Consider the following 13,056-nt stretch of genomic DNA (forward strand, 5'->3'; position numbering starts at 1 on the left):
TTATTTAGGAGAGAGGGTGTCACACGGTTGCTCAGGCTGGCCTTGAATTTGAGATCTTTCTTCCCCAACTCCTTCAGTAGCTTGGAATACTGGTGTGTCCCCTACTCTAGCCAGTTTTGATGATCTTTCAGAGAAATTGAAACTTTCTACCCGGTATTATGGATTTTATGTTACTGTTACAGCTCTGGGAAGATAGGAACTCAGGACAGATGATAGATGAATGATAGACATATGGTCCATGCCATAGAAGGAGTGTGGCAGAGGACCTGTACCTACACACAGCTGGGGGCAGCATTGCTGGGCCCAAGGACTCAGTCTTTCAGGGTTATCAGATGCACTAGCAAACTAGACATTAAAAAGAGAGTCTTCTAGGATATAGAGTAAGATAACACACAAGTAGATGGTTGGTTGGGAAGTTATCTCAGTTTTCAAAACTGTGTGAACAGTAGAGACACCAGGATGCCCAATCTTTAAAGCTGGGCTATGATTCATCCTTCTCCAGAACCTAGTGAGGAATCATCCCTGATGGCAGGGGGCAGATTGCAGATGGCAAGGGACACACCTACATGCATGATAGCCACTAAATATATTCACCTCCTCTTTGAGTGAAATGACACAACCTGTGGTGAGACTTCAGGTGGTGAACCATGTGTCACAAGGGAAGACCCACGAAGAGTGCAGTGTGACCTAAAACAAGCTACATGTGTAGGAGCAGCAGGAGGCTGGCCCCTGCCTGCCATATGGATGTTCCTGTTTGTGCTACCCTGGGCTCTGTCTCCTGTTGCTGCCTTCCTTATGCTCTAGCATAAACATGCAGAGTCTTGTTCTTGACATGATTGTGATTTTTCTCTGATTCTGCTCTTTGAGAGCAAAACAGCCCCCAGGGTCCATTACCAAGCCATACAGCAAAGTCCGGGACAAAGATTAACTGGCACACCCAGGCGAGACAAATACCAGACACTCTCCTGCAGAAAGAAAAATGTCCATTCTCCAAAGAATTATGACAACCCAGAGTCCACACATCATGCCAAACACAGCATTCAGGACAGAATGCAGACTTTCCTAACATACAGAGATGCAGTGATATGAAAATAGTTTTAAAGGAAGGGTCAGAGGCCAACCAGACTCCAGTTGTCAGATGCTCACTCTAAAGCCCTGTTTAACAGCACTCCACATGAGAAAGGAAAACACTCCTGAGATTAATGGAAAGATGGAGAAACCCCCCAAAGTCTGTTCTGTGAGAGGACCCTTAAGGTATGTAAAAACAAAGATATTCTGAGGAGAAAGAGAGGTGAGAGAGATTCCAGGAGATCTGCCTTGAGGGTATGATCAGGGTACTCTTCAGGCAGAAGCAGGGGACCAGAAGGAAAGGTAGCCCCAGGAGTGTTCATGACATAAGACGGAGAGAGCCCACCTCCTCTAAGTCCTCCAATTCATTTACCATTGTTTTGCATACAGGACACCTATGAAAAGTATGAAAAGTGAGCAACATATGCATCATTGATGGTCAATTGAAATAAATGCTGTATTCTTAGAGTTCTCTTCTATTGATAAAAGTAATAGGAGAATGGTGGCAGCATTTGAATATATATATATATATATATATATATATATATATATATATATATATATATATATATATTCTTTTTCCATGTATTTGGAAAATACATATAAAAGGTATATATCACTAGCATGTGATAGTAATGCACCTGTGTTCATTTCATTGAAATATTCACAAGACTGAAAATCTAGGGGACTTAATGGATTAAAATGTGTATGGAAAGCAAAATTTATAAATTATTGAGTGAGGCTTCCTCTGGTTTTCTTTCTTCTTGGCTCCCTCACCTTCTGCAGCCACATGAGGCCCCTGTGACACATTGTCCATTTATCTCATGTAACTTCATGTCATGTTCATTTTTTCAGTTCTGGCAATTGAATCTAAAGGAGCTTGAGTTATACCAAGCCCCTCTTTTTATCATTTTTTATTTGTTCTTCTTAGTTATACATTAGAGTAGAATGTATTTTGAAATATATATATATATATATATATATATATATATATATATATATATATATATATTTAAAAGAACTTCTCATTCTTCTGGTTGTATATGATGTATGATTACATTGGTTATATAATCATGTATGCAAATAGGACACCCCTTCTGTATAAATTTTGAGACAGTCTCACTATATTGCTGAGGCTGCATTGAGCTTGCAATCCTCATGCCTAAGCCACCTGAATGCTGGGTTTACAAGTAAGACCACCATGCTTCAGCTTGGGGATCTTCATTTAATGAGAGACTCTATTGGCTTCAAATTTCAAAACTAATTTTCTTTTGGCATGAAAAGAGTTCCATTCTACAGCCTCCTGTCCCCAGTTGATTCTGATGGGCAATCAACATTATTTTTGTTCTTAATTCTTTCTCCTTCTGAATTACTTTAACTTCTTTATAAAAAATAACCTTTGAAGGGCTGCTGTTGTGGATAAGTGGTCAAATGCTCACCTAGCATGGGTGAAGGATTGGATTCGATCCCCACCACTACATAAAAATAAGTAAATAAAAGTAATGTTAATGTGTCCACCTACAACTAAAAACAATATTAAAAAGTAAACTGTGAAAAACACAAAATAAGGTTGACTATCGTAATCACTCACAGATGTTGATGTGTGCCTGGGACATAAGGAATGCAGAGGCCTAGGGAGGCCACTGAAGCCTGGGAACAGAAGTGGAGCTTCCAACCATCAAGGGCTCATGTTGACAGAAGACAGCACTGGCCTGCACGCCTGCCTGTCTTCTTACACACTGGTGGCTACTTCTCTATGTGACCTGAGAACTGAGGAGTTTCCACTAGGCAGATATTCTGTGGGTAGGCCTGAGAGGCCCTGGCCCTCTAGAAACAGCTGCACCTTGGTATGTTTCTGAGATCTCAGGTGCATCAAGACCCTTGAGGCCTCCAAAAGCTGAGAGATGCTATTGTGAATATTGACTTTCTTTCACACAAACAAAATCCTATTAAAAATCCTAACATAAAGGATGAAAAAAGAGACCTGGAAATCAGAATCTTATGTTTCAGTTCCCCAAACCCATATTGAAACAAAATTCTTGTGAAGCAGAATAAATTATGTAGGGGAAGGAACAAGGTTCCCAGAGGGTGCTGCCCAGGAGAAGGACTGGATAATGAGCAACCTGACAGAGTCTTGTGTATTTGTTCTTCTTTACCACTTGAGTTTAAAAAACAGTGATCCACACCTTTTCTAAATTAAATACAGTTCCCAAATGGGAAACTTTGCTTTAGATTTTTACATTTTATGGAGAGGTATTTATCCCTCTGAATGCCTCTTCATAGACTGTAACTCATGATAGAAAACAGATCTGTGGCTTGGTTCAGACATCTTCTAGTGTACTGAATTCTAGCCTGTGAGCAGGATCCTGTGAACACTTAAAGGTGGCAGTGCTTGCTGGATGCTCTCTGACACCATATCAGGTTGCTTTCAACCTCTCAATATTTGCCTTCCAATGTGTCTCCTCCATGTGGTCTAACAGAGCAACCAAGTAGTGTGAGTGGCTAGGGGAAACCTGCTATGGTGCAGGAAAGAGTGATCCACAGTGAGCAATCTTGCAGTGTGAGGGTTGTGTGAACACCCTTCTGGAGTGCAATGATGACAGTGTGAGGGGTGTTTCTAAACCTGCTGGGGTGCAGAGAAGGATGATGCACAGTGAGCAAGAAGACAGTGTGTCTAGACCTACTGGGTCTAGACACATCCCACACACTGCCTGCTTGTGAGAAAGCAGTCAGTGTGAGGGGTGTGTCTAGACCTGTTTGGGTACAGGAAAGACAGCCACAGTCAGCAATCAGATAGTGGGAGAGTTGTGTCTAAACCTGCTGAGGTGCAGGGAAGACTGACACTCAGTAGCAAGAAGGCAGTTTGAAGGTTGTGTGGACACCCTTCTGGGGTGCAAGGGTGTCAGGAAGTGTGGGGGGTGTGTCTAGAACTGCTGGGGTGCAGGGAAGGCTGATGCACAGTGAGCAATCAGGCAGTGTGAAGGTGTGTCTAGACCTGCTGGGGTGCAGGGAAGACAGCCACAGTGAGCAAGTAGGCAGTGTGAGGGGTGTGTCTAGTCCTGCTGGGGTGCAGGGAACATTGAGCCACAGTGAGCAAGCAGGCAATATGAGGGGGGTGTCCAGACCTGATGGGGTGCAGGGAAGACAGCCACAGTGAGCAAGCAGGGTGTGTGGGATGTGTCTAGACCTGCTGGGGTACAGGGAACACTGAGCCACAGTTAGCAAGCAGGCAATTTGAGGGATGTGTCTAGATCTGCTGGGGTTCTGGGAAGAGAGCCACATTTACCAAACAGGCAGTATGAGGGGTGTCTACTCCTGGTGAGGTGCAGGGAATACTGAGCCACAGTGAGCAAGCAGGCAATGTGAGGGGGGTTTCTAGACCTGCTAGGATACAGGGAAGACAAGCACAGTGTGCAAGCAGACAGTGTAAGGGGTGTGTCTAGACCTGCTGGGGTACAGGGAACACTGAGCCACAGTGAGCAAGCAGGCAATTTTAGGGATGTGTCTAGATGTGCTGGGGTTCAGGGAAGACAGCCACATTTACCAAGCAGGCAGTGTGAGGGGTGTCTACTCCTGGTGGGGTGCAGGGAATACTGAGCCTCTGTGTGCAAGCAGGCAGTGTGACGGGTGTTTCTAGACCTGCTGGAGTACAGGGAAGACAAGCACAGTGTGCAGGCAGACAATGTGAGCGGTGTGTCTAGACCTGCTGGGGTACTGGGAAGACAGCCACAGTGAGCAAGCGGGCAGTATGAGGGGTGTGTCTAGACCTGATAGGTGCAGGGAAGAAAGCCACAGTGAGCAACCAGGCGTGTCTAGACCTGATGAGGTGCAGGAAGACTGACACTTAGTGAGCAAACTGGCAGTGTGAGGGGTTTCTAAACCTGTTGGGGTGCAGAGAAGACAGCCACAGTGAGCAAGCAGGCAGTGTGAGCGGTGTGTCTAGACATTCTGAGGTGCAGGAAAGACAGCCACAGTGCACAAGCAGACAGTGTGGAGGTGTGTCTAGACCTTTTGGGGTGCAGGGAAGACAGCCACAGTGACAAAGCAGGAAATGTGTGGGATATGTCTAGACCCGCTGGGGTGCAGGGAACACTGAGCCACAGTGAGAAAGCAGGCAATGTGAGGGGTGTGTCTAAACCTGCTGAGGTGCAGGGAGGACTGAGCCACAGTGACCAAGAAGGCAGTGTGAGGGATGTGTCTAAACATACTGTGGTGATGGGAAGACAGCTACAGTGAGCAAGCAGGCAGTGTGAGGGTTGTGTCTAAACCTGCTGAGATGCAGGGAAGACTGACCCACAGTGACCAAGCAGGCAGTGTGTGGGATGTGTCTAGACCTGCTGTGGTGCAGGGAAAACAGCCACAGTGAGCAAACAGGCAGTATGAGGGGTGTGTCTAGACCTGCTGGGGTGCTGCAAGGAAGACTGACCCTTAGTGAGCAAACAGGCAATGTTAGTTATGTGTCTAGACCTACTGGGGTTCAGGGAAGACAGTGACAGTGAGCAAGTATGCAGTGTGTAGGGTGTGTCTAGATCTGCTGGGGTGCATGGGACACTGAGCCACAGTGAGAAAGCAGGCAGTGTGAGGGGTGTGTCTAGGCCTGCTTGGTTGCAGGGAAGACAGACACAGTGAGCAAGCAGGCAGTTTAATGGGTGTGTCTAAATCTGCTGTGGTGCTGGGAACACTGAGCCACCATGATCAAGCAGGCAGTGTGACTGGGGTGTCGAGACCTGTTGGGGTACATGGAAGGCAGCCACATTGAACAAGCAGGCAGTGTGGGGTGTGTCTAAACCTGCTGAGGTGCACAGAAGACTGATCCTCATTGACCAAGTAGGCAGTGTGAGGGTTGTGTTTAAACCTGCTGGGGTTCAGGGAAGACAGCCACAGTGATGAAGCAGGCAGTGTGAGGGGTCTTTATAGACCTGCTGGGGTGCAGAGAAGACTGTTAGTGAGCAAGCAGGCAGTGTGAGGGGTGGGTCTAGAACTCATGGGGTGCAGAGAAGACAAACACAGTGACCAAGCAGTCATTGTGAGGTTTGTGTCTAGACTTGCTGGAGTGCAGGGAACACTGGGCCACAGCTACCAAGCAAGCAGTGTGAAGGGGGTGTCTAAACCTGCTGGGATTCAGGGAAGACAGCCACAGTGAGCAATCTGGCAGTGTGAGTGGTGTGTCTAGACCTGCTGGTTTGCAGGGAATACAGCCACAGTGAGCAAGTAGGCAGTATGAGATGAATGTGGATATCCTTTGGGGGTTCAGTGAAGACTGACCCTCTGTCAGCAAACAGGCAGTGTGAGGGGCATAGAGACACCTGCTGGGATGCAGAGTAGGCTGACCCAGCTTAACAAAGGTTCATGGGATGGGGAGGCAAACACTGGCTGAGTGTCCAGCTAGTGGATGCACTGGAGTGCAATTCAGGAGAAACATCCCACATGTTTTGAATCATGGGTTTGCAGTTGTATCCTAGGTTGAGAGAAAGTCACAGATGAGCAATACATGTCCCAGGTAGACTTCAGAGCTGCCAGGCCTCAGCCAGCTTCCTCCAGTCCAACCGGGTGAATGGGGCTTTGACAACCCCTGATTCCTTTTTGGAGTCAGTTCTGACCTTCCTTTCTTCCTCTTTCAGGAGTGACAGCTTCTCTCAAAACTCAAGGACTTCATTCCAAATGAGGAGTGACATGGCCAGCCAGAAGCTTTCCCAGGGCAGTGGGCACTGTGTTAGCTGGATCTGTGGTTATGTCCTAGACCTCTGTATCCAGTCCAAGCCTCAGAGGCATAGCCTGGACTTCAGATGTCTCAGTGGCAGTTTCTCCCAGTACCTGACCTCCAACAGCCAGACCACAGGCATTCTCACATGTCCTGAGAGACATAGGGAGGATTCATCCTGCTGCACAGCACTCAGAATCACACCACTCTCAGCCTTCCAGATCCTTAAGAAATTCATGATGGATAGATGCCACAGCACCATGGCAGCAGCTGCTTCAGGCAATAATGTCATGGCTACCCCATGCCAATCCCACAACACAAGCCAGGTAGAAACACCGCAGCAGAGCTGTCCTTCGCAGGACCCTGTGGTCAGGAAGAAGGATAGATCATTGTCTTTTGCTGCCACCATACCCAGACACAGAGACTTCCCTGCAGTGGACAGCAGCTTCCTTCCACAAGGTCAGTGTCAACCCCAGCTAGGTCAGGGGAGTGGGAGGAAGGACAGGGTACTCACAGTTTGCTGGCCTTCAGCACCCAGGCCCCAGGCAGACTTTAATCCACCTGTGGTCACTGACATTTGGAATGCAGGCCTTCCATGCCACCCCAGCTGTTTCTAGGAGAAGTTCCTGCTCACTGAAGGAAACAGGCCCTCCTGGTTAACCACAGAGCAGTGTGTCACAGGCTTCATTGTGGCTCAAATCATAGCATTTCATTCACTTATAAATCAAACCAAAGACTCAAAAGAAAATCTACCTCAGCCCAGATTGCAGCCAAACCTTGAAGTACTCATACAACAACATGAGAAATTAAGGGTAATTTCTGAGACACTTACCTCTCTATGGTTAAGTCTGAATTTCTCTTTGAGGTCCTTCTTTCCACTGCCACTGGTTTTCCCTGTGTGCATTCCAGGTCTGTGCGCTCCTCATCTTCTTGATGCAGGAACAGTATCGGGTCCTCCCATTGGAACTCCACCTGAGAACCTGCGAACCTGCACAGCCTTCTTTCTTCAAACCTGCTGCTTAGGAGAGTTGGGCAGGACAGAGCTTCATCTCCCCTTCATATGAGGCCTGAGATTAGGACACATATTCAGCATCCTCAGAGGCAGAGATGACTCATCTGGTTTGGAGCTCTGTGCTCATGCCCCTGGCCTGGAACGAAGGCAGAGGTTTTTGAAAACAAGCTCCTGCCCCACCCCCCCACCCCCGCCCCAGAATTCACCTCCAGCAGGGAAGATAAAACACACATATATAAACCTGTGCCCATGTTTTTAGTATGGCTTGTGGGGGCTGCACAGGCCTCAGACTGATGTTGCCCACTGTGCTGGTCAAGTCAAGCTGGTAAAGCAGGATTGTAGAGTAAAAGGGGGAAGTGAATGAGAGAAGGCAGAAATCAAGAGGTCTCTGTAGATTTCAACTGGGGCAATCCCTGTATTTAGGAGGGACTTCCAAACTCTCAGTGCTGCGGCAGGATGTGTCAGAGGTGAATCATGTGCTAGAGGATCAGAGCCTGTGTCCTCTGGAGGACTAATAAGACCAGAGTGACTGAAGGGCATGGAGATGGTCCATGCAGAACCAGCTGGGGCCACGTTGGTCTGATTTCCTTTGTCACAGATACCTTCCCTGAGGCCTGCAAGCACTTTCTACGGGGCATGGAGAGAGCAAGACCCTCTGCTGAGTCCAGGAGCCTTGGAGCTAGCATTCATCAGGTGAGTGGGTTTTGAATGTCTCTGCAGACTGTTTGGACAGGTGTAAGTCCACACCCCAAGAGCTGTCAGTACATCCCCACTGCTGGGAGCTTCCTCAAAGGATCCTGTCTGGGCTCATACCTCAAGTCAGGGCCCTGGTCAGTGCACAGTCCCTAGTCTGGAAGGACTGAGGCACTGGCACCTTGACTCATCTGATGGTCAGAGCAGGAAAGCCTGGGTGGTGCTACTCCCTGCAACAGCCTCATTCACAGAGTCTCAACTAGAATAGGAATGGTGCAGCAGAGGATGAGTCAGGTGGAAGGCTCAGATGTGTACCAAGGTGACAACAAGCCAATTGGTGGACTCAGTACTGTGAAATGCCTGCTTGTATGGCCAGGGCTGAGAAGGCAGCTGAGCTGTTCACCTCCACTGCAGCTTGTGACCTGTGCTGAAAGCTTCTGGGCATGCACCATGGCCCCGAGCCCACCTTTCAGGGACAGGACTGCCCACATGATAATTCCCCTGATCAGCTCTTGGAGGCTGGCAGGGCATGGTGAGGCTGGAGGCACATATAGCCCATGCAGTCTGCAGCCAGGGCTGTCCATGCCCAATGGACCTCAGGGCTGGGTGGACCCAGCCACTAGGAGCATTTTACAGGAGACTTACCCCAGATACTGGATCCAGGAAAGCTGAAAGAGACTTAGACAATTCCCCTATTCCCATTCCCACTTGTCTTCCTGCCTGGTCTCCACATGCTCCACAACACAGTGGTGGCTATATTGACTTGAATACAGATTTTAACCTCCTCCTTGTTTCTTCTGGTCAGTAAAGGCTGTTCCTTCACTGTCTTCTCTTCAGCCAGCAGGAGTGGATATGGGCCATCTGAATCATGCTGCATCTGAAGATGACTACCTGCCCAGGAGCACAGAACCCTTCACACTGCAGGCCATGCAGAGAACAGGTGGGAATTCCCATAATGTCCGTAATCCCAGGAACCCAGAGAGCCCTCATTTTGGCTCTTATAGCTGCTCATATGAAGCGCTTCCATCACACAAAGGTCTTGTAAGCTATAGTGAGATCCCACCACCCTATGTTGAGTATAGCCTCAAGCTAGGCTGGCAAGGTAAGTCCAGTCTTTCCCTGTCCCATATCTGGAAAATACGCAGGCTCTGTTGCTTTATTAGGTACCATATGGATCCTGGACTTGGGGTTTAGACATTGGGTAAATCACTGAACCTCAGTTGTGTTTCTTATCTGTGAAATAGGGAACATGCCTGCCCCTAGATTTGTGGAAGGAGAACCCCAGTACAGGAACTGGGGCACTGCAGTCAGATATGGCCACTGCATGAGCCAGGAGGAAGGGATCCAAGCCCCAGGTCTGCAGTTCCTGGTTACGTAGGCCAAGGACTACTAACATGGGTCCAGGGGAGGAACAGGAGCAAGAGCACCAGAAGAAAGAGCCATGAGTCTGGCCAGCAGCCACTTAGTCCCACTGTGTGGAGCTCAAGCTGCAGGGCTTGTGGAGCCACCTTCCTCCAGAGTTGGTTAGCCAGCCTGCCCAGGAGGGTGGGGAGTTGTATCAATGACCAGTCCACTTCAGATGCAGCCTCTTGGTTAGTTTCATAAAATTATAAGCCTGGGAAGAAAAAAAACCTGTGGCTAAACCATGTGTCTCATTTTGGATCTGGACATGTGGGTACCATTGAAAGTAAGAAAAACATATTTGGTGAGAGACAGTGAAGTGGTTTGGACCAAAAAAGATGGCAGTGGTCCTTGCAGAAGGAGTTATCTGGGCAACATCTCTGGCCATAGCTGTTGTCTGGCTGGCAGGGGTTTGTGTGAAGTAAGGTGGGGGTGAACCTGAGCTAGAGCCTGGCCCTGTTTGGCCTTCACACCACCTCATGGTGGGACAGGTCCAGCCTGTGGTTTCCCCAATGCCCCTGGATTCTCAGCACTGCATGAGCAGGACCTTAAAACCCCTGTCAATGTCCAATCCCACGTGAGATCTAAGCTACAATTTGTACCGTGGGCCTGCAGCAAGGAGCACGGGAACTCAGCCCCTGGGCCAAACTCCATGTCAATTTCCTCCCCTGCCAGGTCCCACTGATGAATGGCTCAAGCAACTGGAACTTGGATCAGGACAGACCTTGGGGCCTCATCCCCTTCAGGCAGATCATAGGGTTCCCCTGCCTGGCTCACCACCCCCAACTGTGTTTCTGCCCATCCCATTCTGGACCAACTTAGCCCATTCCACATCTGCTCATCATACACTACTTCTGGGCTCTGGTCATGTTGGCCTCCAAAATCTAGGAAATACATGCTTCTTGAATGCTATGCTACAGTGCTTGAGCAGCACTCAGCCTCTTAGAGACTTCTGTCTACAAAGAGACTTCCGTCAAGAGGTGCCTGAAATGGGCCAGGACCAAGAACTTACTGAAGCCTTTGCAGATGTGATTGGTGCCCTCTGGCACCCTAACTCCTGTGAAGCTGTGGATCCTACTGAATTCCAAGCTGTCTTCCAGAAAAACATTCCCTTCTTCTCTGGAAACAACCAGCAGGATGCCCAAGAGTTCCTGAGACTCCTCATGGAAAGACTACACCTTGAACTCAACAGACAAGGTTGCCGGGCTCCACCAATCTTGGCCAATGATCCAGCTCCTTCTCCACCTCTCAGAGGAGAGACTCTGCTCAAAGAACCTGAGTTAAGTGATGATGATTGAGCCAACCTAATGTGGAAGCATTACCTGGAATGAGAGGATAGCAAGATTGTGGACCTCTTTGTGGGCCAGTTGAAAAGTTGTTGCATGTGCCAGGCCTGTGGGTATCGCTCCATGACCTTTGAGGGTTTTTTTGATCTGTCCCTGCCCATCCCCAAGTAAGAGTTTTCTGGGGAGAAGGTCTCTCTGTGGAATTGTTTCAACCTTTTCACCAAGGAAGAAGAGATAGAGTTGGAGAATGCCCCATTGTGTGACCGATGTTGCCAGAAAACACAAAGTACCAAAAAGTTGACAATACAAAGATTCCCCTCAATCCTCATTCTCCATCTAAACTGATTCTCCACCTCCCAAGGCACCATCACAAAAATTTCAGTAGATGTAGACTTCCCACTGCAGCAAATGAGCCTAGGGGACTTTACCAGTGACAAAACTGTGAGCCCTGTTTATGAGCTTTATGCCCTTTGCAACCACTCAGGCAGTGTCCACTCTGGCCACTACACAGCCCTGTGCCAAAGCCAGACTGGTTGGCATGTCTATGATGACTCTTGTGTCTCCCCTATAAGTGAAAATCAAGTGGCATCCAGTGAAGGCTATGTGCTGTTCTACCAACTAATGTAGGGGCCTTCCCAGTGCTTAGGACAGCCCCTGTAAGCCCTGCCATCTGTGAAACCCTTAAAACACCCTTAAGTTCAAGGGTCCCCATTGACCTGAGCTATCTCTTTTTCTGTATTTTCATTTGGGGAGCAAGGTGGAGTGGATGTAGTTCCCATTTTTAATTTTCTTTTTACTAAAAGTACCTTTCCATCTGGAGGCTCCCTTTTCACTCAGCCCTGTGTACAGAGCTTTCCAGACTTCTGCCCATGTACAGCCCCTATAAACTCTGTAACTTAACTTTTTGGGAATAAATTAAGAAAAAAAAACATATTTGGGAACCCAAAGAACAATGTGAGGCCGTGCCTCCGTTTCCCCATGTGAGGCTGGAGTGGCCATGAAGACCTCCATGAACATATTGTGTGTCTGCCTTTGTGTGCTGTTGCTATTACTGGTCACTGATTTCCTGCTCATGTTCTAGCAAATCCAGCTGACCTGGATTTGTGTGACAGCATCCCCAGCCAGTCATTCTCCCAGTCACCCAGGGCCATGAGAGCATCCATGTTTGGAGGGTTGGTGGGGAGTGACATGGTGGGGCTGTGGCTTACCTGAAGGTCAGGAAGGCTGGACATGAACCACAGCTGCCGTTGGCTGAAACACCTCCTGAGGCTGGGTAACCTGGTCTGTGAAAGGGACAGTTATGTCCCAGATCAGATCTTGATCTGGGATGGATGCTGTCCTTTCACAACAGCTACACTAAGATCTTCATTTCTTCTCAGGACCTGTGCCCCCCCCCCCCATACACACAGAGGATCACCAGTCTGCACCCAAGAGACAGCAAGGGAATGCTCATCCTTGCTGTGAGCCCTGTAGGGCCCAGTCCCAGTGGTTCTGCTCACTGGCCTTAGCCCAGGCTCCCCATCCACTTTGGGGTAGAGTCTGGCTGCAAGTCCTTCCTGAGCACAGAGCACCATCATAAGCTGTGGAGATCTTTATTCTAGGATGCAAATGATTACTCAGAAAGGTATTTATCCTTTTCAGTGTTCTTAGAGAAAGGCTGGCTGGGGATTCTGTCACACAATTCCAGGTCAAAGAGAATGGGGTAATGCTAACATTAATGAGATTTATTTCTTACCCTGAGTGGAAGAACTTTGTGCACTCTATTTAAGGTACAATAAATCATAACTTTTTCCTCCATAATAGGTGAATCAGGGTACAATTGCTAAACCTGTGTGAGTGCTGGACACTTTGATCTCTCATCATTCTGATTTTTTTCCCCAAATTATTTATATATA

The 13,056-nt window shown here is 48.2% G+C and overlaps 1 pseudogene; it reads left to right on the top strand.

Moving 5' to 3' along the window:
- The first annotated feature begins 10,387 nt into the window (after positions 1-10,387).
- LOC143641233 (ubiquitin carboxyl-terminal hydrolase 21 pseudogene) lies at positions 10,388-11,788 on the top strand (annotated as a pseudogene).
- The last annotated feature ends 1,268 nt before the right edge of the window (positions 11,789-13,056 follow it).

The sequence above is a fragment of the Callospermophilus lateralis genome, unplaced genomic scaffold (genome assembly GCF_048772815.1).
Source record: "Callospermophilus lateralis isolate mCalLat2 unplaced genomic scaffold, mCalLat2.hap1 Scaffold_91, whole genome shotgun sequence".
In the NCBI taxonomy this organism is placed as follows: Eukaryota; Metazoa; Chordata; class Mammalia; order Rodentia; family Sciuridae; genus Callospermophilus; species Callospermophilus lateralis.